Here is an 11913-nt window from a genome sequence, read left to right on the forward strand (position 1 = left end):
CTAACCTAGGCCAAATTTATTAAATTAAATACCAATACGGACCCAGAAAATTCCCGAACCTTCTAGATAAATAATACAATTTATTTAGGCCTTAGCTAAACCATGCTAACCACCTAACATGCTCAATTAAATAATTACATTTTTAATTTAATCTAACTAACCACCTAATTCCTAATAAAATAAAACTAAACATTCCTTAAACATCATCAGCCTACTAAGCAGAGTTTAGAGTATAAACTCACCGGTACAAAACGAAGACCGGTTCACTGCGATGGTGGCGCGACGATGGCCGAAATCAGAATTTTTGGTGGCATCGACGGATTTGGATCGGGCTAAAACGGCCCAACAAATCTCAACCCAAATCTGAGATTTGTTCCAACTTGGGCTGGGCTTCAACTGAGATGGGCTGACTCTCACATGGGCTGCAGCTGGAATTAATGGGTTGAACAAGAATAAAACTACTGGGCCTGAATTGCTGCTGAAGGTTGGGCCGTTGAAGATCTGCTGAGATGGGCCTGTTTTCTTATGGGTTGAGCTGCAGATGGGCTCAAAGGAACTGAAGACTGCTGGGCTTCACGGGCTCGCTGGCTGATCGTGGGCTGCCTGAGAGCGACGACGCTGGTTTTGCTCGAGCGTGGGAGTCTTCGGGGTAAAATCACGGCTTCGCTGGCAGCCTAGGGACGTGCGATTGAGGAGCGGCTCCGGTCAACAATCCAACTGAGGAAACAACAAGATTGGCCGAAGGAAACACATGGCTGAAGACACGAATGGATGCAGCTTCGCTGGGTCTTCAATTCGGTTGAAGAAGACCACGAGGGCAGTTGGCTGGCGTCCACGAATTTGCTGGCAGCAGGGAGTTGGGCTGTGCGATGCAGACATGAGGTTTCGATGGAGGTTTGGGTCAATACCGGCTTCAATTGTTGAATGAAGATGGAGAGTCTAGAGTGGCAAAATGGGTCACATTTTTGCATCCATATTTTTTACAAATGGATCGAATGTGGATTATGAAGTTGTAATAGACCATAACCTAGTCCGACCCATTTTAAGTTTAGTTTTATATGAGCCGAAAATGGGTCATACACCATTTTTAAAACGCAGAAGACATGAACTTCCTCAGCCGCTGACCCTTCGACCTTCACCTTTCGACCTTCACCTTCGTCAGCCGCTGACCCATTTTCGACCCACCTCCGCCGCTCGCCTCCGAGCCGCCTCCGCCACTCGCCGCCGCGGCTCGTCTCCGAGTTGCCTCCGCCGCCCGCCTCCGCCACTCCCTCGAAGGTCGACGAGCTTCGTCACCCACCTCCACCGCTCGCCTCCACGGCTCGCCCACGAAATCGAAGGTGTTCGGGCCGACGCCCTGCGGTTTTGGCCTCCAAGGCGTCAAGAGCGAGGTCGTCGGATCTCATCCTCTCGAATCCGCCTACCAATCGGTAACCCCTTTTTTTTTTTTTTTTTTTTTCTCCCTTTCCGTTTTGCGGTTCTGCTATTTTGGATCAACATGTTGTTTTCTGCGAATTGCTTGGATAAAGAGGGAAACTTGGGGTTGGTCGAGTTCTTATGGGCATGGGAAGTGAAATTGGTGAACTGGGCTTGGTGCTCATTGTAGGTTAGGCGCAGGAGAGAATTTCTCCTCAATTGCTACGTTTATCTGTCTCCGATATACTTTTGTGAGTATTCCGGCATATTTGACTTCAGAAGCCGGGTGGAGTTAGCTTGCAGTTTCATCGTGGTGTAGACGCTTAATTAGAGAAAATCGCTATGCCTTACAGCATTTACCTTGTCATTGTCTTGACTTCTGAGGTATGAGTAGGAGATTCTTTGCTGCTCAGGACAGTTTCATGCAGAGATAGTGCTATTTCACGGCATCTCTTTTTGTAGAAATGATGACATTATAAGAAGCTCTTCTGATGTGTTTTTTTTTTCTTTTCCAAGTAACATTCATTTTAATTGAACTTCACTGTGCTGGAAATTGGATGATTTGAATGTGATAGGTGGACCTCTATATTTAAGGCTGTCATAAGACGGCCATTAATTCATCTGCTAAACCTCAATGCTATGGTTTCTCATGTTAAAATAGCATCTGTGTTCTCTTCTTGGGTAGATTATACTGGATTAGCCCTGTGTTTTGCCCATGTATGAACCATTTAATACTGCATTATTTGTTCATCCTTTGCAATAGCTATGGTGGTTTCCACTTGCGGTCTAGTGGAATTGGTGGTTTCCTGCATTGATGCTGTTCAATGTCATATTTGTCACTCGGCTGAGTTGAAGATTTTTATGTTGCTGTCCGGATCTTAGCCTATGGTTTATGGATTTTCCGTCTGTGACAATCTTCAAGATGATGTCTCTTGTTCTTGCTTGAATTTGCCTTTGAACCAAGTCTTTTGCTGCATTGGCCTGAAGCTGGCTTACTCATTTTTTTCTTATGTGGCCAACCATTCATTTTTTACCAAGGCATGTCTTCCCTCCCACTGTTTATGACGTATTCCCCCTTATTATGCAGGCCCCAGTCTGTCAGCAGCCACTGAGGAGATTCCCCAAGAGGAGATTCTTTGCTGGTTTAGTTTTTTGTTGTAATTGAAGGTGGATAAAGCAGAGGCGACTGTGCTGTTTGAGGAGCCAACCAAGGGGAGCAACAATGTGGGAGTGATGGTGACTCCGGTTCGTCTTGCCAGCCTTGGCGAATTCGGGAGTCCTCAGTTTGTCGCGGACAAGCTCATACAAGCTGAAAAGCACAAAGTAGGTGCTGCTTCAATCAATTGCTTGGTTCTAAATGTGGAATGTATTAATAGTACCGCATCTGAAGCCTCTTATGTTTTGGGGCAATCGATTATTTGGTAGATAATTTGGTTCTTGGTAGAGTTGCTGAGAATTGTGTCTTGGAGCTGTCTTATTGAGGGGAAACATTGAAGTGAAGTATCTTTCTGCAGTGCTAAAGAATTATTCCTTCGTATGCATGGTGACATGAATTTCTTACTCAAGAGGCTGGAAATGTTAGCTTCATATCTTAATTGAGATGATGAACTCATTTGTGAGTAAATAATTTGACCTCAATAGTATGCTCACTTTAAATAAAAGAAGCATGTGCATAGTCTAATTCTTCATAAATATTTCAATTTATAGGTTTTTTTAACAATTTTTATTTTATTTACTATTTTTTAATTTAATTTGAGGTTTTTATCCAATTAGCATATAGCTTAAAGTGAGTGTGGGTTTTTTTTTTAGAATATTAGTAAATTTTAGCAATATGAGTCGATTCGGGTATGGGTCGGATATGGATCGGGTTGGGTATTAGTCATTTTATTTTACATTACAAGAATATATGTCAAAACGGGTTAAGTGGGTCGAATATGGGTCAATCCATTTTCGACCCGACCTATACCCGACCCGACTCACCCATTTACCACCTCTAGTGAAGACTTGGACGCATGGGCGCTAGAATTTGCTGGTCTTCGGTGGCCGCTTGAAAATGAAAGGAGAGGTGGCAACGATGGAGAATTACGTGGGTGTGGGGTTTCGATGGAGCGGATGATGGATGATGAAGACGATGGGAAGGAAAGAAAGATGATGGGGTGGATGTTGGATGATGATGGTGGTGGTGGGAAGACACGTGAGGAAGAAATCAAAAATGGGGATGGGTTTGCTCGGATGAAAAGAAGAACAAGAAGAAATGAAAGGGAGATAGAAGCAGAGGGCGTTGAAATAGAAGCAGAGGGCGTTGAAGGAGAGCAAAGCATGAAGACGGAAGAAATCTTGCAAATGAAGCTAAAGAGGGGCCCGATATTCTCAATCCTTAGCCATTGCCTTAATTGCTTGTCCCCCATTTCTTTCTAACAAGATAATACCACCATTAAATCCAAATTGAAGCCAAAATTGTGTTCCCTTCCAAGATTCCGAATTTTCACTTAATTTAGCTTCAATTCTTCACTCACATCTCCAAATTAAGATCCAATTTCATCGAAGAAAAAGCCCATATAATTTTCTATAAGTCCCCGACACCCAAAAGCTTGGATTAAGAGTCCAAATTTCCTTTAATTTGACCCATCCAATTTTCCGCTAATTTTCCGTGACGTCCAAATTAATTTTTCATAAAAACCTCGAAATTCTCTGAAAATTTTCGGAGAATGAGTCGACGTTCCTAAAATAGCTTGTGACACCACAGAGTTTTCAATTTCTGAAATCGGGTTCAAATTCACGGTTAATTTCAATTCGGCACGCTTTTAGCGTGACACTGTCTACAAGTCACTTTTAGGAATTTTTGGTGCATTTGACCCGTGATCGATTTATCTTGAGTCACAAAGTACATCTTCGACATGTTGTGACCCTCAATTGTCGTGAAAATCTCAAGGTTTCAATTATAGACACAGAGTACCTAAAACGTCAGAAAATCAATTTAGTGTCGATTGATGAGAATTTTGCAATCAGGTGGAATCATCCACACTTTGATCACGTATCTCAATCGAATCGATCTATCTCTGATCTCTTATCGATTCTGACAATGCCATAATGACCTTTGCAGATCGACACGGTCAAGCAGTCGATTTCTAGTCGAATTATCAAGTCCATTGCGTTTAGATTTCTTAATTGCTTCCCCAGATAGACTAGGTATCTCATGAGTGGCGAACTCAGAGAATAGTACTATAGGCACATCGACGAAAAGCCCAATTTATTTAAACAAATCTGAAAATTCAGGCTGTCACACCATCCCTCTCCCAAGCCAATATATTGTCCTCTATGGGTACATACGCCTCATTAGAGTCGTGCAGCCTCCCTCAAGGTTTTATTTCCTATGGGTCACCCACACTGGCGAGGACGCACCTCCATCCCAACAAACAGTCTTTTCCCTCAGAACGTGTATGTACAATTAGATGGACCTAATATTTATAAGCTAGTCCAGAACTCCCTCCCTAGGTGATGTGGGATAGGAGATGCACCACCTCCCTGCGCACCGTCGCCAGGGCCAAGCCTTGCCCATGTACTGCCGAGGCAATCTTAGTCTGTCCCTTCGTATTGCCCAAGGTTTGGGTTGTTATATTCTCTACCCCTTAGGAGCACAGCGCCCTCGCTGTGGCCCCACACGTGGTTGGGAGTTGGCTCTCATACCACTTGTAACATCTCGAGTCTCTACTATATACCTACGAACTCATTGCCATCCCTCTCCCAAGCCAATATATTGTCCTCTATGGGTACATACGCCTCATCAGAGTCTCAAGTCTCCATTGTACACCCGCGAACTCATCGTCGTCACATTCTCCACCCCTTAGGAGCACAGCACCCTCGCTGTGGCCTCACACGTGGTTGTGAGTCGGTTCTGATACCACTTGTAACATCTCAGGTCTTCCACTATATGCTTGCGAACTCATCGCCATCCCTCTCCCAAGCCAATATATTGTCCTCTATGGTTGCGTTTGGTCATCCGGATTTTTAAATTGGATAGGACTAGATAGGATAGGATAAGAAATCCATGGATTTCTTCATATCCCATCAACTGTTTGGTGAACTACGGATTTAAAGTCGAATATCCTCATATCCTATCCAATCTACTATTTGGTGAACTGCGAATTTAAAGTTAGATATCCTTGTATCTTATCCAATCTATTGTTTGGTGAGCTACAGATTTAAATTCGGATATTTTAAAAACAATAACATTAGGCAAGTACAAATTTGCAGGTTTAATATTCACAAAATCATCCAAAACAATATATCATTTTCAAATTAACAGATTCGCATCGAATTTCATGATTACGCATCGTAATAATCTTTTCCGTTCATTTGAAATAATCTTTTGGATACCCCCTTCAACATTAAACGTTTTTAGAATAACCTCAATTTCAATATATTCACTTTGAAACATGAATTCTTTTTCTCTCTTACAAGTTTTTCATTTGTTTCCATTTTCTTACAGGTCCAATACCAAATCAAACAAATGCCCAATTAGAACTAAGCATAAAGTCCAAAGTTCATTCGCTTTTTTTTTTTCCAGCTGTCACGAGGATGCAATGACAATTAATCACGTTAATGAACGATCTCTGAAAATTTAATGATAGAGACAGCATAGTACTTCAAATTTAAAATGATAAAGTCATAATTCAAACATTATATAGGAAATATATGTCTCAATAATGACAAACCAGCACCATATTACACATGTCTAATAGAAATGGAAAAAAAAAACATCTTATAACGCAAGTCTTGCAACAATGGAAAACAAATGATTTTTTTTTTAAATAATATAAAATCATACAACTCCTCCATGTCCTCGACTTGCATTCCACTCATTAAACATTTGTACTGCCAAATTTTGCCTCCATGTTGCCTAATGATTCGACGGCTCGACAACATCAATTGTTTTTACATCTTCAATAGTGGTAGCAACTTCATCTAACTGTGCCTCGATTGGATCAATAGTCATTTCTCTTCTTATCAAGTTGTGCAAAAGGCAACAAGCTATGATTATTCGACCTTGCGTTCTAATTGGATAAAAAGATTGACTCCTAAGAATAGCCCACCGTAACTTAAGTAGACCGAAGCATCTTTCTATGACATTTCTAGCTTGAGAATGCTTCAAGTTGAAGTACTCCTTGAGTGAATTTGGTGTACGACCTTCTGTCCACTCAGATAGATGGTATCGAGTACCTCTATAAGGAGCAAGAAAGCCCTCCCCATTTGTGTATCCAACATCTACAAGATAATAATTACCTAATAACAAATGATGATATTATTAATTGTCTTAGAACCTTTAAAACCTACAATACATAGAATGCAATATATTGATAAAGGCTTATCTTACCAACAGGGATCTTTAAACCATTGGGTTTAACTATAGCATCTCGAAGCACTCTAGAATCCGCTGCTGAGCCTTCCCATCCAGGTAAAGCATAAACGAATCTCATGTCACGTGAGCAGACTCCTAATACATTGGACGCAATCTCACCATTTCTATTTCGGTACCTCAGTTTATCAACCTCGGAACACGTACCGTTATAAATGTGCCATCTATTGCTCTGAAGCAACCCTAGCATAAAATTAATAAAATAACATTCTCTTTAAAGTATTAAATTAGTCCATGCAATAGCATAACAAACATACCTTAAACCACTTCCATCTCTCGTTGGCACATTCCTCTGGAACTGGTTCAGGTGAGACAAGAAGCACACTATGCATTCTTATCACCGCATTTAAAACTAAGATAAAATACCTACTTATTGTCTCCCCAGACCTCATAAATCTGAACTTGATGACTCAATTTTTCACGTGATGGGCAAGTATATGTAGAAACATGGCCATTTGTTCTTCTGTGTCCATCTTCTTTTAACCCACCAATTGTACGTGCCAACTCGCATAGTAGAGTAAATGTACGTCTATCCATCCTAAGTTGTTCCACACAATTCAAGTCATTGCTCTTAATGAGGCAATCAAGGTGATCTAAACAAGCTTGGATTCTAATAAATGTCCAATCCTTCAATATATGCTTGCGATAGTGCCTTTCAGCAACAGTGGACACTACTAGCATATACATCATACACAAAAGCAACATTTGGAGGCTCATCTCCTCTAATATAAGAATGGTGGAAATTTCCTCTCTATCATTATGATCCATTTCTAATGAGAAAAAAAAAATAACATTAGACAAGTACAAATTAATAGATTAGATAATAGAAAAAAATATATAAAATAATCTTTTTCAAATCAGCAAATTTCAAGGAGGTTCTCCTTCCTCCTTGCAGTAAGGAGAAAATCCTTGATCTCGTGGATTTGCTTAGGCTGTTTTTCAAAGCCAAACTTTCAAGCATACCTAGCGAACATTTGGGTATATAATTCGTGCATTCTCACCACTCCCAAATCACTCCCACAGCAATTGTTTCATGGTATACTAGATAGAGACTTCGAGCATTGAAATATGCTAGACTAGGTTTTTGATCTATCAAGAAATATTCTAAGCTTCTTCTGTTTTGGGTATTTGCCCCTTTCCTAACTAGATTTCCAATCGGGATTATATCGAATCAACTAAGTAAAATGAGATGCTCCTATTTGCCTATGAAATTGGCTCAGATCCAAATATCTCTTTGTTAATAAACAAATAATAATCATATTGCCTACATACAATATGGTCCCAATGGATCACGACCCATTAAAAATAGGAACTGACTACATATACATAGGTAACAATTTGTGCTGAAAACCAAACTCACACCACACAGCATCAATCAAACTAGCATTGGTCTCCACATCACACAACAGAGGATGCCTAGCCTTAACTTACACTACTTCGACACCAATTTGCTAGGATTAGATTTAACGAACAAAGAGAAGCTGAGAAAAGATTCAGATTGCACTGATTTAGCACAATCCCATGACAGCAAAGATGAAGCCTTTCAACCAAAACCCTAGCCACTCTCCATATCCCTTAAAGAATCACATTACTTCCATACCAAAAGACTCAATAATTCTACCACTTATTGGGACTCACTTGGGCATGGAGGGAAAAACAAGAAATAGAATCACAACCAAAGACAAGTTGAAAAACGATTAAACTAAGACAAGTGGAGAAAAGATTCGGATTGCACCGATTTAGCACAATCCCTTAACGACAAAGATGAAACATTTCAACTAAAATTGGACCTAGAAACCAAACCTCAGCCACTCTCCACATCCCTTAAAGTATCATGCTTCTTCTATACCAAAAGACTCAATAATTCTTCCACTCGTTAGGACTCACTTGGACATTCAGAAAAGAGAGAGAGAGAGAGAGAGAGAGAGAGAGAGAGAGATTATTTACCTTTGAAAATTTGTCAGCTTTCGTAAAATTTTGATGAGAATCGGAGAGCTATTGATGAGAAGGCTTCAACATCGATACTTTGGAAACAGAAAGTCGTCTATGGGTGAACGACAAAGAAAAAAAAACGTAGGATTTTATGTTTCAGATAAAATAAATCCTATCCAACCTTATCCCACCCCCCCTCCCCCGCGGATTTTTTTATCCAATTTATATCCCTTCTATATTCGACCTTATCCTATCCTAGACAACTACCAAACATGGGATATGATAAAATATATCATATCCTAGTTTTTATCCGGTCGACCAAACACAGCCTATGGGTACATATGCCTCATCATAGTCTCAGGTCTCCACTGTACACCTACGAACTCATCACCATCCCTCTCCCAAGCCAATATATTGTCCTCTATGGGTACATACGCCTCATTAGAGTCGCGCCATCCCTCATACGCCTCATCAGAGTCGCGTAGCCTCCCTCAAGGTTTTGTTTCCTATGGGTCACCCACACTGGTGAGGACGCACCTCCATCCCAGCAACAGTCTTTTCCCTCAGAACGCGTCATCAGAGTCGCGTAGCCTCCCTCAAGGTTTTGTTTCCTATGGGTCACCCACACTGGTGAGGACGCACCTCAATCCCAGCAACAGTCTTTTCCCTCAGAATGCGTATGTACAGTTAGAGAGACCCAAGCCTTATAAGCTAGCCCAGAACTCCCTCCCTAGGCGATGTGGGACAGGAGATGCACCACCTCCCTATGCACGTCCGGGGACCGAGGTGCGGACGCACCGCCATCCCTCCTCCCCGCGCACCATCGCCAGGGCCTAGCCTTGCCCGCGTACTGTCGAGACGATATTAGTCCGTCCCTTCGTACTACCCCGGGTTTGGTAGTCACATTTCTTATAATATCTCGGGTCTCCACTGTACACATATTCTCTGCTTTGGACACTAAGTCCTCACAGTTTTGTTCCTCTTGGGGCAGCTCATACTACCCCAAGAAAATGCGTATGTACAGTTAGAGAGACCCAAGTCTTATAAGCTAGGCCAAGACTCCCTCTTTAGGCCCTAGGCGATGTGGGACAAGAGAGGGACTTCTTCCTTGCGCACGTCCGAGGACCGCCACTCGGGCTGTCACACAAACAATCATTAATAAATGCCTTTAAAGATGCCGTTGAAGCCCTTTCTTGCCCCAATTTGAGGATTCAAGACTAAATTCGATTGCAATTCAAATCCTAGCCCCTGTTTTCACTTGCAAATCAAAATCAATGCTTCATCCCGAACGCCACGCCGTCTACCCTTCTCCTTCGGCCACCACCACCATCATCATTTGAACTCCCTCTCTGTCTCTCCCTAAGTCCTCAGTGCCCACAATTCTTCCTCCCTTCATTTGGAACGCCACGTCGCATTATTTATTCTGAAACAATGGCACGTGATAGTTTCGGTAACACAAGTGACCAATGTCACTTGAATGATTGATTTTTAGAAGTCATGGCACTTAAATGATCGCCTGGAAAGTTACGACGACAAAACGAGCATCATACTATGACACTGTTAGTGTCCTTCTCTTAAGAATTGAGAACCCAAAAGCTAGTTGCTTTTTAGTAGTGGGATTAATGGCTTAGCTTTTGACGATCTTTTGAAGGACAGGAGTATCAATCGGAAAGGTTTGGCCAAATTATTAATGGCTTAGAAATATTTATCCGAACTGGATACTTTTACCTTTCCGGGCAGTAGAGAAGTAAAATTTTCGTTCCATGAAAACGAACAGCCGAAACTGCTGTCAGCAGAACGCAAAGAAGAACAAATAAGCACAAGTAAGAAAACCTACTATCAGACAAGCCCGCTCACAAGAACCAAACAACTCGAGATTCAAGCTATGCATTGCAAGATTCCCTGAAGATGGCATAATAGGTCTATAATTGAACCGACAGCTAGTCTTGTTCTGGACTTCCAACCAGCTAACCTGCCATTGACATCATTATCGAAGCCTTTACGAAAAATTGATGCTGTAGAACTCTACATGGGTGTGATGCTGCCAGAGGAAGAATGTCACAGTTGGATTCTGCAACATTGTCCCCAAGAATACTTCGATATCCTCGATTGAAATTACAATTTACTGCAGTAGTGACAAGGGTTGGGTTTAAACCAAATGGATGGGTTGTAAGTCCCTCTTGAAAGATTTTTGTTAATAATGATTGTCACAAGTTGAGGTAGAGTGTATTAGCAGGGCCTTCCTTTGAAAAATGACACTTTTATGGAATCCAACGGCTATCACAATCTGTGAAGGAAAGGGTCCATTCATACCAATAATGTTAAGGTGCACGTGTGAGTGAATTATATTAGAGAAATCCTACATCGGAATGTAGAGCAGTTAATATATCCTAGTTGGCCTATTACTTATTGGCTTAAGTGTTTTAGTTAAGATAGATGTAATTGGATATATTGACGGGTTCAAATTTAGGTTTCCTCTTGGCGATCTCCCCAAGTGAAGGTATCAGAATTTTGCTGCTTGCTCCCAAAAGGTAGCATATGCATGTAGACTTTAATTGATCAGAGACACAAAATGCAAATAAGCCGCTCTAGTGTCTGTAAGGTGATGTCGTAAGCCTTGTGGAGAAAAGCATGGGTAACCGTGCGTACGATCCTAGCTCTAGCAGCTGCAGAATCTCCATTCCGATTCTTATCTCTTCTATGAGACATCATTTGGTGTATTGTTCGGTCGCTTGTATATTGAACAGAATTGCAGGGAAACGGAGGATACCTACATCTAGTTTGAAAGTGTCTGCTGAGTGTAGCCATCATGGTGAGTTATGCTAGGAAGTTTGGTTTTGATACAGTTGAATACTAATGTCCCGCACCTAAACGTTGCTGCTGTCATTTTGTATGATAGTGCTTGGAATACTATAAAACCTTGGCATTTAGCATGGCTCGGCCACATTCGATCTAGTTCAATACAAATGCATGTGAAGCATTGTTCTATAACAAGCTCTGCTACACAGTCCCTAGCTAATGGGTTGAACACCCTCTGATTGCAATGTCGTGCAAAGTTGCTGATCAATGGGACAGTCTCTTCTGACAAATTGGGAGTTAGTTATTCTCCAAGGAAAGAGTTCCCTTATGACCTCAACTTTTGGAGCATC

At 41.5% G+C, this 11913-nt stretch overlaps 1 long non-coding RNA gene across 1 annotated transcript; it reads left to right on the forward strand.

The window, feature by feature from the left end:
• The first annotated feature begins 1081 nt into the window (after window positions 1-1081).
• Window positions 1082-2965, forward strand: LOC104445660. The gene is made up of 2 exons (XR_726035.3): window positions 1082-1430; window positions 2504-2965. It is a non-coding gene; the product is annotated as an uncharacterized LOC104445660 (long non-coding RNA).
• Window positions 2966-11913: the final 8948 nt, after the last annotated feature.

The sequence above is a fragment of the Eucalyptus grandis genome, chromosome 11, assembly GCF_016545825.1.
Source record: "Eucalyptus grandis isolate ANBG69807.140 chromosome 11, ASM1654582v1, whole genome shotgun sequence".
Lineage (NCBI taxonomy): Eukaryota > Viridiplantae > Streptophyta > Magnoliopsida > Myrtales > Myrtaceae > Eucalyptus > Eucalyptus grandis.